Consider the following 13,570-nt stretch of genomic DNA (forward strand, 5'->3'; position numbering starts at 1 on the left):
AGTTTTATTTCTGCTTCTTAATTTCGCCTCAGTTACTGTCTCCTCAGCTCAGCAGATCTTTGAGAAATGGCGTCTTTCACCTTCACTCCATTTGGACTTGTGGAGAGACGCTGTCTGGGCTTTGGCAGATGGACTGATAGCCAGCTCTGTGGAATGGCAGCTGTTAAAGGGCTTTTTAAATTGCACCCAGGTTGATGGGTGCCTGTCAGCAGGGCAATGGACAGAATTCGGAAAAGGAGAGGGAGAAAAAAACTGAAATCGGGGAGGTAAGGGTGAAGCAGAGAGCGGAGCTGGAGGACAGTGACCCTGACACCGAGGGATATAGAAGAAAAATGTTTGTGGAAAAAGTGAAAGTCCAAAGGCAGAAAAATCATAAGGAGGTTATTGGACTCAATGTGGCAAATTAAAGAGGTGACAATAGCAAACGAAGTACTGAGTCCTGCCATCGCTGTAGTTATTTAGTTGGGGCTCACATCTGCACTACGTTTGCCAGCTTTAATGTTCCCGAAACTACAGACGCATTCAAAATAAGTCGCTTGTCCAATCTATCATTGAAACCACAGTAAAATGATAGTAATCCCCTTTAAAAGCATTGGTTGTAGAAATTCTGTACCCCCAATGTCACAAAAAATATCTGCCTATATACAGATTTTTTTTTCTTTATCACATTCAAATGCTTTAGACAAACTTCAACAGCCGACAGACAAACCCTGAGTAAAAACATGAAGCATATTACAGAAATGTAATAAATTGGTATCCAAACCAACATGTCCTATGTCAAAATACAATAACCCCTAACTTTCAGATCATGAGTAAACTGTTGATAATCAAATCTGTTTTGTTCACGTTCACTTGCCACATTCATGTCTGATTTAATAAATAAAAAATACCACTTAAGTGGAACTTTCTGGATGGTTGCATCTTAATGTGGAGGAAAAGTACTTCAATAAGTCTATTTATTTTTACGTGTTCTCTGTTTAGTATTTTATGCAGATGGTTGTCTACATGTGCCAGGGTAGATTTACTCTATAAAAAGGGATATCTGAAGATGGTTTCTTGTTTGCATGATAGACTATTAAATCAAGACTGCAAAGTAGGCAAACCACAACAATGTAATGGTAACTTGTTTAAATGATCTTCGACCACCCGGAATATTGCGACTGGAATATTTTTTGGCTATCAGTTGGTGACCATGTCATGTAGCAGGACTAATTGCCAAGTGCTGCGAGGTTAGCACAACTTATTAGTCTTTGGAGGGGAAATGATGTAACCTTGTCACAATCTTTGATAAAATAACCACCCTAAAAAAAATGTTAACCATTTCACACCAACTAACCAGGTTTAAAATTGAAGTTTGAATGTAAATAATGCTGAAGCTAGACTCCGTACGTTGAAATGCAGTTAGCTTAGCTTTGGCATGTTTATTGTTTGACTTGATAGCAATGAAATGAAATTTCCTAATGAGCTCTCATTTTTGTTCATAACTTGTAAGCCGCTTAACATCTGAGAAGTTTGGATAGCACCGCAGCTTAGGCGTTTTCCACCAGCCTTAGCGTGCTAATTTAAGCTTTAGTCTTAGCAGGTCTGGTGCTAGCATGCTGTTTAGGCCCACGCTGCAGCACATTTTTGTCTACTTTTAGCAATAGTGTACAGTTTCTGTGTACTATTTATACCATTGTGTCAAAAATGGTCAAGGCATCATATTGCAGATTTTTTTTTATTTTTTATTTTTTACTCAAACTGAAATTCTGCTGATTTCACAGTTGCAATTTGCAATGTGTAAAAACTGCATTCTGCTATTTACATCGCAGGGGAACGCTGTTGTTGCCTTGTAATGCGACTCTTTCAGCCTGACTGCCTAATACCGCCTTGCTGTGGCTGTGCTGTGCAACAGATGGCGTTCTAAGAAGGTCATCATGTCTGTTTCAACAGTTGCTACACACCCTGGCAGCATTATTAGGGGCTATTTAGAGCATAATGTACTGTCAAGGTGTTGTCAAACAGCAGCTGAATAAATGTAGCCCTTGTTAGGAATCTTCTTAACTTGCTGAAAATCCCTTTGAGAGTTTACGATCTGCTCACGGTAAAAAGCTAATTACGTGTAAATTATTCAAAAGGTTTTTTTTTTTTTTGTTTTTTTTTCTTGTCAAGTTCTCTATCCTTTGGTCTATTTCTGGAGGCTCTTGGTATTTATTATCTGACACCTCAGGACACCATCAAAATAATAAAAAAAATTCATAATCATTATTTCTTTTTTTTCTTTTTTCAAAGACCTTATTATTCATGTAACACTTTGATTTCTCACATGCTTGAAAAGTCTAAGCTTAAAATGCTTTTCCCCAAATCTACAAACACTCACATAGTATGCCTCAGAAAACAAATCGTTTGCCCTCTTTATGTTGAAAAAAGCAAACAACTAACTCCATAAGGTCTTGAAAGAACTTGTGTGGCTACATTAAGGCCGGTTATTAGCCATAAATCTACTAAAGGTGGCTGGACCTTTCTGTTACTGCACACTGATTGCTGCGGTATAACTATTAATCATGTTCTGCATTCCCCACGGGTCAAAAAACCCTCTTTAGCAGAGGGATGGATCAGACACTGCGGGACTGGCAATTATCTGAATCCAAATTCTCTGTGGTGCTTTGCTCTCTCATTTGCTTCTTTCCAAATTATGTTTGCATTGGATTCCATTAATGGAAGATGTGACTAATGCTGGGCATAATCCAAAACTGCTATTATTATTATTATTATTATTATTGTTGTTGTTGTGTGTCTAGATAAGTTGTGATAAAAGTCACTTTTTGCTCAGTGTGTAGCAGTCAAACCAATACCGACTTATCATGATTGTGAGAAGTGTTCCTCAGTTTTTTTCTATTTTTAAATGTGCAACATCTTGCACAAGTAATTTTTCCACCATTACTCATGTTTTGCATTTTGTTATAACTGCAAACTTAAAAGTATTTTTATAAGGATTTGTGTAGTAGATCAAGTTGAATTGTGAAGTGGAAGGAAAAAGCAGATCGGACCAAAATTTGAACTGTATGGCCATCATGCAAAATTAGTTTTGGAAAACAAATGCTGTACATCAAGCCTGAACACACTTCCTGAACGATTTTGGCAGAAGTATCTTTATTATTGCTTTTCCTTGTAAGTGGTCAGAATAAATTTTACAAATGCTTCCCAAAAGTTATTGGAAACATTCTCATCAGTTTTGGGAATGCCTCACTTTGGTGTGGACAGCAAAGTTGTCAGAGTTGATGGGTCAAAAGTACAAAGCAAGAAGGTGGATCAAAAAAGAAAAATAATAATTGGAATTCAGAAAGAAAAAAAAACAGGACGTGGTTGCAGCATCACAACGCCATGGAAATACTATTTTTTCATGAGTTACGTGGAGATTGGCCTTCACTTTCCTGCAGGATATCAAACAATAAGTTTCACAAAGTATTCACTTTGCAAATTAAGAGAAATGCAAACCGCAATCATTTTATTAAAAAAAAAATTCCCCCAAAAATCCCCCCAAAATTGATAAAAATACTAACATTTTCATCAATTTTCTTCCCCTTCACAATTATGCACTATTCAGTGTTGTTATATATTGTTTGTTTCCCAATAGAATCACAATGAAATTTGTGACAAAATGTGAAAAAGGCCAAAGGGTTGGGAATACTTTTGCGATGTAAAATATACTTTATGTCCGTTCAAACTAATCGCCAAGCCCAGGCATTGCACAGCTGTGTAGCTATCAAACCAAAGCTGTTTAGTCTCAGTAACTATGATATAGCGTGCATATAAACCAGGAATAAATCCCCCCTTCAGCATTATGACATCAACCGTTCAACCACTCAGCCTCCACGCTCTGCCAGAATCGATTCTATCAATAACAACCACTGGCAAGCTCGAATTTTATGTTGCAGTCTGAAAAAATAAATAGGGCAAAGTTGCATAGCATTGACATATTCTGCTTATCATTGTCACTTTAGTTTGATTTTCCCTTTTTTTCCTTTCTTGGTTCTGAATCTGTTGGTACTCGGACACCTCATGCGTGTAACCGCCATGATATTCTTCCAATTGATCTTTAATTGTTTCAGGCAACCTTTCGGCGTGAACTTAACCAAGGAGTTGCCCTTCCTATTTCCAACTTTCTAATTTCTCCTTAATGAAATCTGTTGGAAATGTCCAAGCTGTGACTGGAAATTCAGTCTTGTGGCCAAGACTGAATTTTTGAGACGGACTGGAAATTACAAAGCTTTAAGTGTCAGACGCACAAGCCTGCCAAATGTAATCAGTGGGTAATAAATGTTTGCCCTTTAACACGGTAAGAGTCTGGAAAAGTAGTGCATCAGTGCAAGGCAACAGATCATCGTGTCGGTCCGGGTTTTAGATTCAATCCACTATGAACCTTTTCCAATAAGTGACATTAGTTTTTAGTTTGTGCTTTTTATTCCGCGTAGACCTTCATCTAATGCTTTGTGTTTTCTCTCGTCTTTCAGCTCATGATCTGCCGGGAAGTTTGCTTGAGTGGTGAAAGGTAGGTTTTCTGATGGAAGATTTTCTACTTGTTCAGCAAATGAAGTTTCCATTTCTTTATCGGTCTGATTATTGGCTTAATGCTGGCGGCAGCAAAATGGAAACTCTGAAGAAGTGAGACTGTTAGGGGCCCCTGCTGCTTAATTAATGTGGTCTCTGAGCCCAGGAGGCACTGCTGTAGAAAGGCTTTCTTTACAGAGTCTGACAGAAACAAACAGCGTCACCTGCGCTGCTCCTCTTGCTGTAGTGGATTTTGAACCTATTGGACTGCCAGCACTCGAAGTGTGCACGAGAGCAACGACGCAGTATTGATATTTGTGTGTTTGTAAAGTGATTGCTGACAGTAATATTTCTAAGTACACAGTGGGGGAGTCTTCTGAATGATGCATCCTTAACTCGAAATAGATTTTGACAGACATCTGATCAAGATCTGATCAGTTTCTAATGAACCACAGTTGTGACGTATTTAATACTGTGGCACTTTAATAAACGTAACATTGCAGGTTTTTTGTTTTGTTTTTTTGAAATAACAATATTGGAAGTTTTTTAAATTTCTACCTAATCTCATTTTCTTGGGATTGAAATTTGACAGAACCTCCTTTTAAGTTCAGACATAGCCACAGCTTCTCGCATATCCTGTGACTGTATAGACGGTGAGACAGTAGATGTATACTGTAAATGTAAGCTTGGGTACAATGTACAGTTTTATCTGGGGGAAAATGTATATCCAGATTTGAATTAGTGGTGTCAATCGATTAGAAAAATTAGCTTGGATTAATCACGCTCTAGCATTATAATGAACCACGATTAATCGCCGCGCCTAACTTTGTAGACTTGAAAGGACTGACGTTCTCCTCCTTCTACCACATTTCTTCTAATTAAAATGCAATCAATTTTTTATTTGTTTTTTGTAGCAAAACACAGGTCATTTTTTCTACATGAATAATTAAGGATTGCAACAATCATGGCACCAGAGATTTGGTTTAAAAAAAACAAAAACACTTTTTTTTCTTTGACATCAAAGTTTGGCCCTGTTGAATAAAACAATTTAAAGGTTAGTAATCAGTTATGCAATACTTAATCATGTAATACAAATGCCAGCAAAGCCTTTGATTTAGGAATAAATGGCATGGATTTAAAAAAAAAAAAATCACTCGAGGTTGTACTTGATGTAAAAGGCGTGCTGTCATTGGTTTTACACGTACTTGAATTAAACTGTTCCGTCAACTCCTGCGAAAAATGCTTTAATTAAAATAAAGGTTTTAATTAAACCATTCGGAATAACATTCGAGATTGCTCCTGCCACTTCAGATGTTTACAGTTTAAAGTTAATTAGCTTGCTCAGTCCAGGAAGCTGCGCCACATCACAAAGTCAACTACGGACCATAAACTCCACACCAGCCGGGTTTCTTAGATCGCCGCGTTATTTTTCTTTATTTTATTTTTCCACTCGCCGCCTTTGAGGCTGCCACCTTTACAATCCAGCTCCGAGTTTCAAATGGATGTGACTCACCGACTTCACCACGTCCAGCTGTGAGATGTTCCACCAGCCCACACCCTCATTTTCAGGAATATATTCTCCACCTGGAGCAAACATCAGTAAAATCTGCTCTGCCATAAAAAACATTTGCTTTTATCAAAGCGCTTTAGAAGACAATGGCTTTTGGAGGAAAAAAAAAAAAAGCGTTCTGATGGAGAAACATCAGAAGTTGATGTGCAGGAGAGTTAGAGGATTGCTTCAGGCAACATGACAAGTTAAATGTTTTTTTTTTTTCTTTTTTGGCTGATTATCATAGCTGCTACGTTAAACTAGTGGATGTAATTGTTTCCTCTTCATCCCAGAAAGTGACTTTAGGATGCAAAGTGTTGTTACCGTACAGAACACACTTTTGACCTTTTTTGTAAACTTACTAAAATAAAATAAGAAATTGCATAAGAAAATACATAAATCAAACCTATTTCAAAAGTCTTACAATCATGAGCTTCCTTATTATCAACATTTCTGTATCTATAGGGTTGTTATAGATGTAACTCCTTTTTTTTCTGTCTCCTTGTTTGAGCTGATCATGGTTTGGGAACAGTTTATAGCCTTGGGGCATAATTATGCTAAACCTTGGACATGCCATGCACTGTTAGTCAGCATCACTTTCACTCTGTTCTCCTCTTCCTGCTTTGAGCGCTTAGGATGTCTCCGAGTCTGAGGGAGTACATCTCTATGGAGATACTTTACTGGATAGATTCAGACTTTGTGCTTGAACCGCAGGCGATCACATAGTTTAGGGACAGCAGCCGCCCTGAAACATCTAGTACTTAACACTCTGAATGCTTCAGACCCCATCCACCTCAAATCACCCCAGAAAATGCTTATAACTGCATATTTTAGCAGTTAAAACACCAAATATACCTTAAGAGTCGTTGATATGCTCTGTGGAAACTGTCTTAGCACAACCACAGCAGCTGAGATAATTATGTTCTCATTAGAAATATTTTATCTTGTTTCTAATTTTAATTTGATACATACACTGGAAAAAAAAAAACAAGAATGAGTAACTATAATTACCCTTACACCTCGACACAAGTAACCAGTCCATGACTGTATGCTAAAGTAAAACATATTTAAGCTATTTGAGGGCCGCCCAACCGTGCTTGCAGCTTTAATTCTATTCGTTTTGCATCTACGCTACAGTCTCGTTCAAAATGGCGGGAAAGCAAACTGTCTGTTTCATGGATTTGAAAGTAAAACACCTTCAGTTTTCAGTTGGAAAATAATTGGGCTTTTTTTTGCGTGAAGCAACTTTTTCTGTATTGTTGTTGATCAGCTTGTGTCTTTGCAAGGCAGGTTTGCAGAGGGTTTTCTCCACCTATAGGCAGAACATGTGAGGGCAGATGAAAGCAGCTTTGAGGATGTTGCCCACGACTGGGAGAAACAGCTCTTCCTCCACCACCTTTCTCTGTCTGATCTCCATTTCCCCTCCCTTCTTCATCCCCGTCCTTTTTTCTAACCTCTCCTATTCCTCTGCCACTCTGCCTCGCTATCTCCTCTTGCCTGCCTCTCCCCTCCCTCTGTTGTTTGCCTATCCAATTTTCCCTGCACATCCAGCCCACTCCTTCTCCTCAGCCACTGCCGTCTCCATGCCGGTTCTCATCTCAAACCGCTCTGCTCCCTGTACTTACACACGCGTATATATGTACATATATTTATATAGTATATATTTATTTTCTTTTTTTTTTCCACCCCATTAATTCTCAAGTTCTTATTCCCTTGCATCAGTGAAGCACTATTGATTAGAAATGTATTAAAGTTCGGGATTACGCGGGCATGAATCATCATCTGAGACTAGCTTATTATTTATACTCGTAGCAAATTTTATACTACAGTATTCACGTCACGCTTTGTGTAATTTGTGCGGGGCTGTAGCTTTGAATCGGCGCATGTTTAAAGATGTAAATTTATACATGTTAAACACAGGGTTCAGGTGTGAGCCCAGAGCCGTTTCAGGGAAAAATCCCCTTCAGTCACAGCACATGGCACACAACGCGGGTGACGAGATTTGTGCTTCTGTGACTCCATCACAAAGGATTAATGTTACAAAGTACAGGAAGTGGGGGAAAAGAAAGTGGAAGAAACTAAACTAGGAACTTGGAAAGTCTAGATGTTTACAGCTCTGCTTATAGGAAGTACAACACAAGACAGACTGGACAAAGGTTATGTTGCTGTCGAAACAGACTTGTATTTCCCCCTAGACCTACTTATTCTTGGCAAACAGTCCTTGTTTCACATTGTCCAATGTATAGTGAGTTGGAGGCTTAAAGGTAAAGGTCTCCCAGTGACAGCATCTACTGTATAGCGACTACCTCCAAATGGCACAACATTAAAATAACAAAGCTTGTGTACGAACAAGAAGTCTCACTTCAAACTGTAAACGGCGTAGATGTGAGTCCTTGTCTTCTACATTTTTTTTTGCTCAAAACATGTAGACTCTTCATTTAGTAAAAATAATTTTGATACTTGGTAATGATATCACTCACGTAAAAGTAACAAGGGTGGTAAAACTACCTCAAGAAGTGCATTTATTCCAAAATGTCATGACGGAAAATTCATATCAAGACGGCCATTATTTTTCGTCCAGTATTTTGACTTAAAGTATTTAACGGAAACGGCTGCCAGATATTTTTGTACAGAATTTTCTGAAGACTTTTTTCCTTTTTTGTTATTACACTGCAAGCATCTAAACAAATTAAAGAAGAAATAAAAGCCTCCTCTGTTTTCCTGCTTCCACCTTCTGTTGGTTGTCAGCATGTGTTATTGATTTTTAAATCTGAAACACACCGAGCTCCTTCTTAGATCTTAGATACTAAGGGAGTGGATCTCCCTCCAACCTAAGCTTAAAAGCTAACGTTGGTCTTTTGTGCAGCTGCCAAATAAAGAATGTATAAACACTTGACAGAGTCAGGCTACGAATAGCTGCTAGAAAAATATAAAAAAAGAAGAAATAAAAGACTTCATAATGTTTGTTTTGTTTTAAGTAACTAATTAATTGCATTAATTGATTCAAAATTGATCATGCCATCAGATTTTTTTGTTTCATTCAAAATATAAAATATTATTTCTACATGTAAAACAGTTAGATTTTGAAATGTGTAGATAATTCATAGTGTAATTCATGCTTATATGTATTTTAACCTAGAACATTGTTATTGCTCTGATCACGTCATGTCATCTTGAACAGTGGCCAGTTAGACTCTCTTCCAAATGGAAAAGACAAGGGAATGTCATTTTCGTAAGGCAGATTCATATTGGAGTAATGTCTCCAGATAATAAATAATGGTAATACCAGAAAATGCCTACTTGCCTAAATTTGCCAATATCTTCAGTCACAGCTAGATTTATGATGAATAAGGTCAGATAAGGTCCCAGATTATTCTCACCACCACACAGCGAGATTGTGAGAAAAATCTCAAAGATTTCTGCCACATGAAGAAACGTTGCATTTTGTTGTTTCAAAGTCTGTATAACAGCAATTTATTTACTTTATCTCACTTGAGATAAAGTAAATAAATGTGACACAAATGTGACATTAGTTGTCACATTTGTGTGACAACAAATGTGAAAAGGTGGTTTAAACTAGATCTCAATATAAACTAATTCTCAAGAGTGTGTGTCATCAACAAGTTCAAAATTATGACTATGAAACAAACTAATATAAGGTTGTTTTTTTAGTTTTTGTTTTGTTTTTTTACTTTTTATTGCATCACAAGGTTAAAGATTCTTTAAACCTATACACAATGTCAGCTGACTAACCTCCCCCATCTCTTAGGGAAATATAGTGAATATCTGCATCCAGGTGTGCATAAACAACACAATAGGCAAATAGTGTCAGTTTTCACAGGTCATGCATGTTGAGGAAGAAACGCATATGCATTTTTATTAATAACAAGTTCAGATCCAGTCCTTCACGGGAAAAAACCTTCATGAAATTGTAATGGAGACATCTTGATGTCACCACAATGATCCACATTTGGTTCTAGCTCCTTAGGTAAAAGTCATCCTTCTTAAGTGGACTGAAAATTTTGCTGCCACTCTTGAAAAGACCTAATATGAACACAACGAAGCACGGCTCTGAACACAATATTTCCGTAGGCCATCAGGTTTCTTCTTTACCTTCATCCCATTTCACCTCACGACAGAGTTTATAACCTTCCCTACTTTTTATGCCTGCTGATATCTCCACAGTTTTCTTCCTGATTGTAATTCACTGTTTGTTATTCAGAAAATCTGGGCAGCTTGTTTGCCATTGATTTTATTCGCAGGCCTTCTATATTTTACTCTGCGCATATCAGAGCAATTGTTTCCAAGTGTTCGCATGAATCAATGCTTCCCTGGGTCCCGCTCTGGAGACTGCACACAGCTCAATACCTCCAATTTATGTTTTAATTACAATGATCCAGCTGCTAGCTGCTTGACCCAACTTTTTACAGTCAGCCCCAGGAATCCCACCAGCATGGATTGGATTTTAGATAGTATTTTTAGAATCTGAACATGTAGTAATTGCTACAATTGCTCATCTTGACCATGTAGGTGATAATGATGATGGGTGGTGATTTCGGATTTGCTGACTTTGACTTACATTTTAGGCAAACTGAGGCGAGTCGCCCTGACTTGCAGTGACACTTTCAACAAATACAAGGCAAAATGTGGTACATTTGATAATTTGCTCTCATTTTTTTGTGAACACACACACACAAAAACAGCTCTTTGATTTCTTTACAACATTTGACTCCAAATTGGAGTTTGCTTCCTCTCCCTGTTTGTTCTTTTTCTGTTTCTAACTGACAAAAGCAGTATATCATTTGATCACTTGCCATTAGGACTGATTGCTTCACTCTGTGTACCATGTAAGTGGCTTCTGGCAATCTTAAAAGCCATAAATTCTATTGAGTCCTGTAATTAAGAGTGGATCAATGGCGGCAGTTGTTTTCACTGTTTCCCAGGAGTGTACACTTATATGTCTTAATCTCACTGCCGCCCCTTGATATGAAGACACAGTACAAAAATACAAAAAAATTAAATGAAACACTTCCATAAAATAGCATCTTTTATGCAGCACTTTGCATAACTACTAGCACCACCTGGTATAATGTTTAAAAAAAAAAACCACTTTCAAATAAATGACTCTTTCAAATGATTAGGTGGCATGGTAGAAAAATGGATGCTCACACACAAAGGAGCTCTTCTGCTTTTCTCACTCTGCAAATGCCCCTTCTGATTAGTGAGCTAAAAGGCCAGAAGTGCCACAGTTTTACTTTTTTGACAAAATCGTTGTTGCCAAATTTATTGGCGCCCCTGATGATACCTTTGAAATAAATACAACATTTTGTAATTTAATTTATTTTACTCCGCAAAATCCTGGTTGCCTGGGGTATAAATGCAACTGGGATACAAAGTGTTGAGCCCAACAGCGTTTTGCTCAGTAAATGTGTTTCTAATGGGGCCCTAGAAATACAGATATGAACACACTAGTTCAGACCTCGTTATGTTTAATAAAGCAAAGAAAGGAAGGTACAAAAAATACACACAAGTTACCAGGAAACCAGTTGCAATAGGAACCAGTTCTCACCTCTGTGACGATTATCTTCAATGGCTCACACCCAACTGTAAAATGGTTTCTCGTTATAGCAAGTTGATGTACACTTGGGTTAAAATACCTCTCAATAGATCCACAGTTTCACTGTTGCATAAATGATACCATCACTGGTTTTAGACACATTTCTGAATGTTTTAGTGAGCGTTGTTGAGGCCATATTTCGAAGCCTATAGCTCATAATTTTACCACTAACCTTCCCTGGCTAAATGCTCCTCGCAAGACTTCTGACAGAGGAGTCAAAGAATTGCAAGAGAAGTTGCCCAACAGCCTTGAACTGCCTACGGTGTGTTTTTAGAAATACCTGGAATTGGCAGGTACAGTTTGTCCTTGTAAGCAATGAGTGCCTTGCAACGGAATCTATGCACAATCATCTTTGAGGGGAAATTTAAAGTTTTCTGCAGAAGGTGTTTTGATAAGAATTGTTGCTGCCAACCTAACAAACATTAACAGTAAAGTTTGGAGGTGGGAACATCATGGAGAGGTGCTGATAGTCGCAGACGTTTTATAATTACAGGAAAAATAACATGGAGAAATGAGCCGAGACAAGAATCCAGACAGTAAAAAAAAAAATGTGCTTAACTGTCGGCCATCTTGAATTCAACTAAAATCTCTGAACTGAAGATACAGGAGATGGCAACTCTGGCTTTTCTAATAAGTATCGTTGCTAATTTCCTGTGCTACTCCAGTTTCACTTGGGTCATTGCTGACATGCGGTGTCAATTTTATGCAAATCGATGTATTAGGAAATGAAAATTTTGAATTCATTTTTTAAGACCTCTTTAGTGGAGACGCTGATAACCGTTTAGGCTGCTGTGAAATCGGTGTAAGAAAAAAACACTAAAAAATCCTGGGGGTTTGAGCTATTTCACCAAGAAAGATCATCAGGGTGCTCCAGTCTTCTACTTTATTCCTAATTCAAGACTGGCTTTTTATCATTTGCAGAGGCCCCGCCAGTAGCTCCTATTAGGAAACAAATGGTGGGGAAAAAAAGGGAATTCGTGGCGTGTGGCTGTCAGGTCTCTTCAGTTGATAGCTGTGTCTTTGACAGAAAGGAATTCTTCCCCGCTGTGTGAAAACAACAGCTGGTGAAGACAACATGATGCGGCGGGGCCATGGATGAGTGAGCCATCAAACCTCAGTTTCTGACAGCGTTTTGGCAAGCCGTGCTACATGAGAGTCTGTTTCACCCTGCTCAACTTTTATGGTGCATCAATCAATAATGATTGCACCATTTTCTGACGTGGATGGCAGAGTCATCCGCCGCGTGTGGCAACGTAGAGCAATGAAATAGTACACCGAGATTTGGGTGAATAAACTGAATCCCTAACTGGGAATGGTTATTTTAGATAGCGTTGGTAGCAGCCAAGTTGTGGCAACTTTTAAGAAGTGATGCTGCAAAGTGTTCACACCAATTTTCATTTTACAACCAATAAAATGCAATGTCTTTTGCTTGGAACGATTTTCAAAATGCATCAAGATAAAGTGGTGTATTATTGTACTGCTTGTGAAATCACGTCCTATTTATGTTTTAAAAAATGAAAGGGCCAAGAGACAAGTCGATATGTTGTAAAGTCCCGTTTTGCCACAGGTGCAGCTGCAAGTCATTCTGAATACGTCTCTCGTATAGACGTCAGCATAGACTGAATTTTTCATGTTTTTGTAACAGTTATGGGCTACGCAGCTAACTGCGGCTACAAAAGCAGTATCAGAAGATGGTTCTTGAAGGAGCCTGAGGTGTGAATGAAGACAATCACTGTTTTAGTTTTGGTGTTTTTTGTATTGATGATAGGGGGGAAAAAAACAACAACAAACAATTACAAATACACAATGAGGGTCAAATTAATTCAAAATAAATAAATTCAAAAGATCAAAGTTCTTGTCCTTAGCTCGCCATC

The 13,570-nt window shown here is 38.0% G+C and overlaps 1 protein-coding gene across 47 annotated transcripts in view; it reads left to right on the plus strand.

Annotated features, from left to right (window-relative positions):
• The window catches only part of LOC103480676 (protein tyrosine phosphatase receptor type D), a 455,017-nt gene that overhangs the window by 252,766 nt on the left and 188,681 nt on the right, over positions 1 to 13,570 (plus strand). For all 47 annotated transcript variants that reach the window (XM_008435747.3, XM_008435746.3, XM_008435752.3 and 44 more), the window contains exon 9: positions 4,494 to 4,531. The gene's annotated coding sequence lies outside the window, so the exon portion shown is untranslated. The remainder of the gene's footprint in view (positions 1 to 4,493; positions 4,532 to 13,570) is intronic.

This window comes from Poecilia reticulata, chromosome 18 (assembly GCF_904066995.2).
Source record: "Poecilia reticulata chromosome 18, P_reticulata-male-v2, whole genome shotgun sequence".
NCBI classification, from domain to species: Eukaryota; Metazoa; Chordata; class Actinopteri; order Cyprinodontiformes; family Poeciliidae; genus Poecilia; species Poecilia reticulata.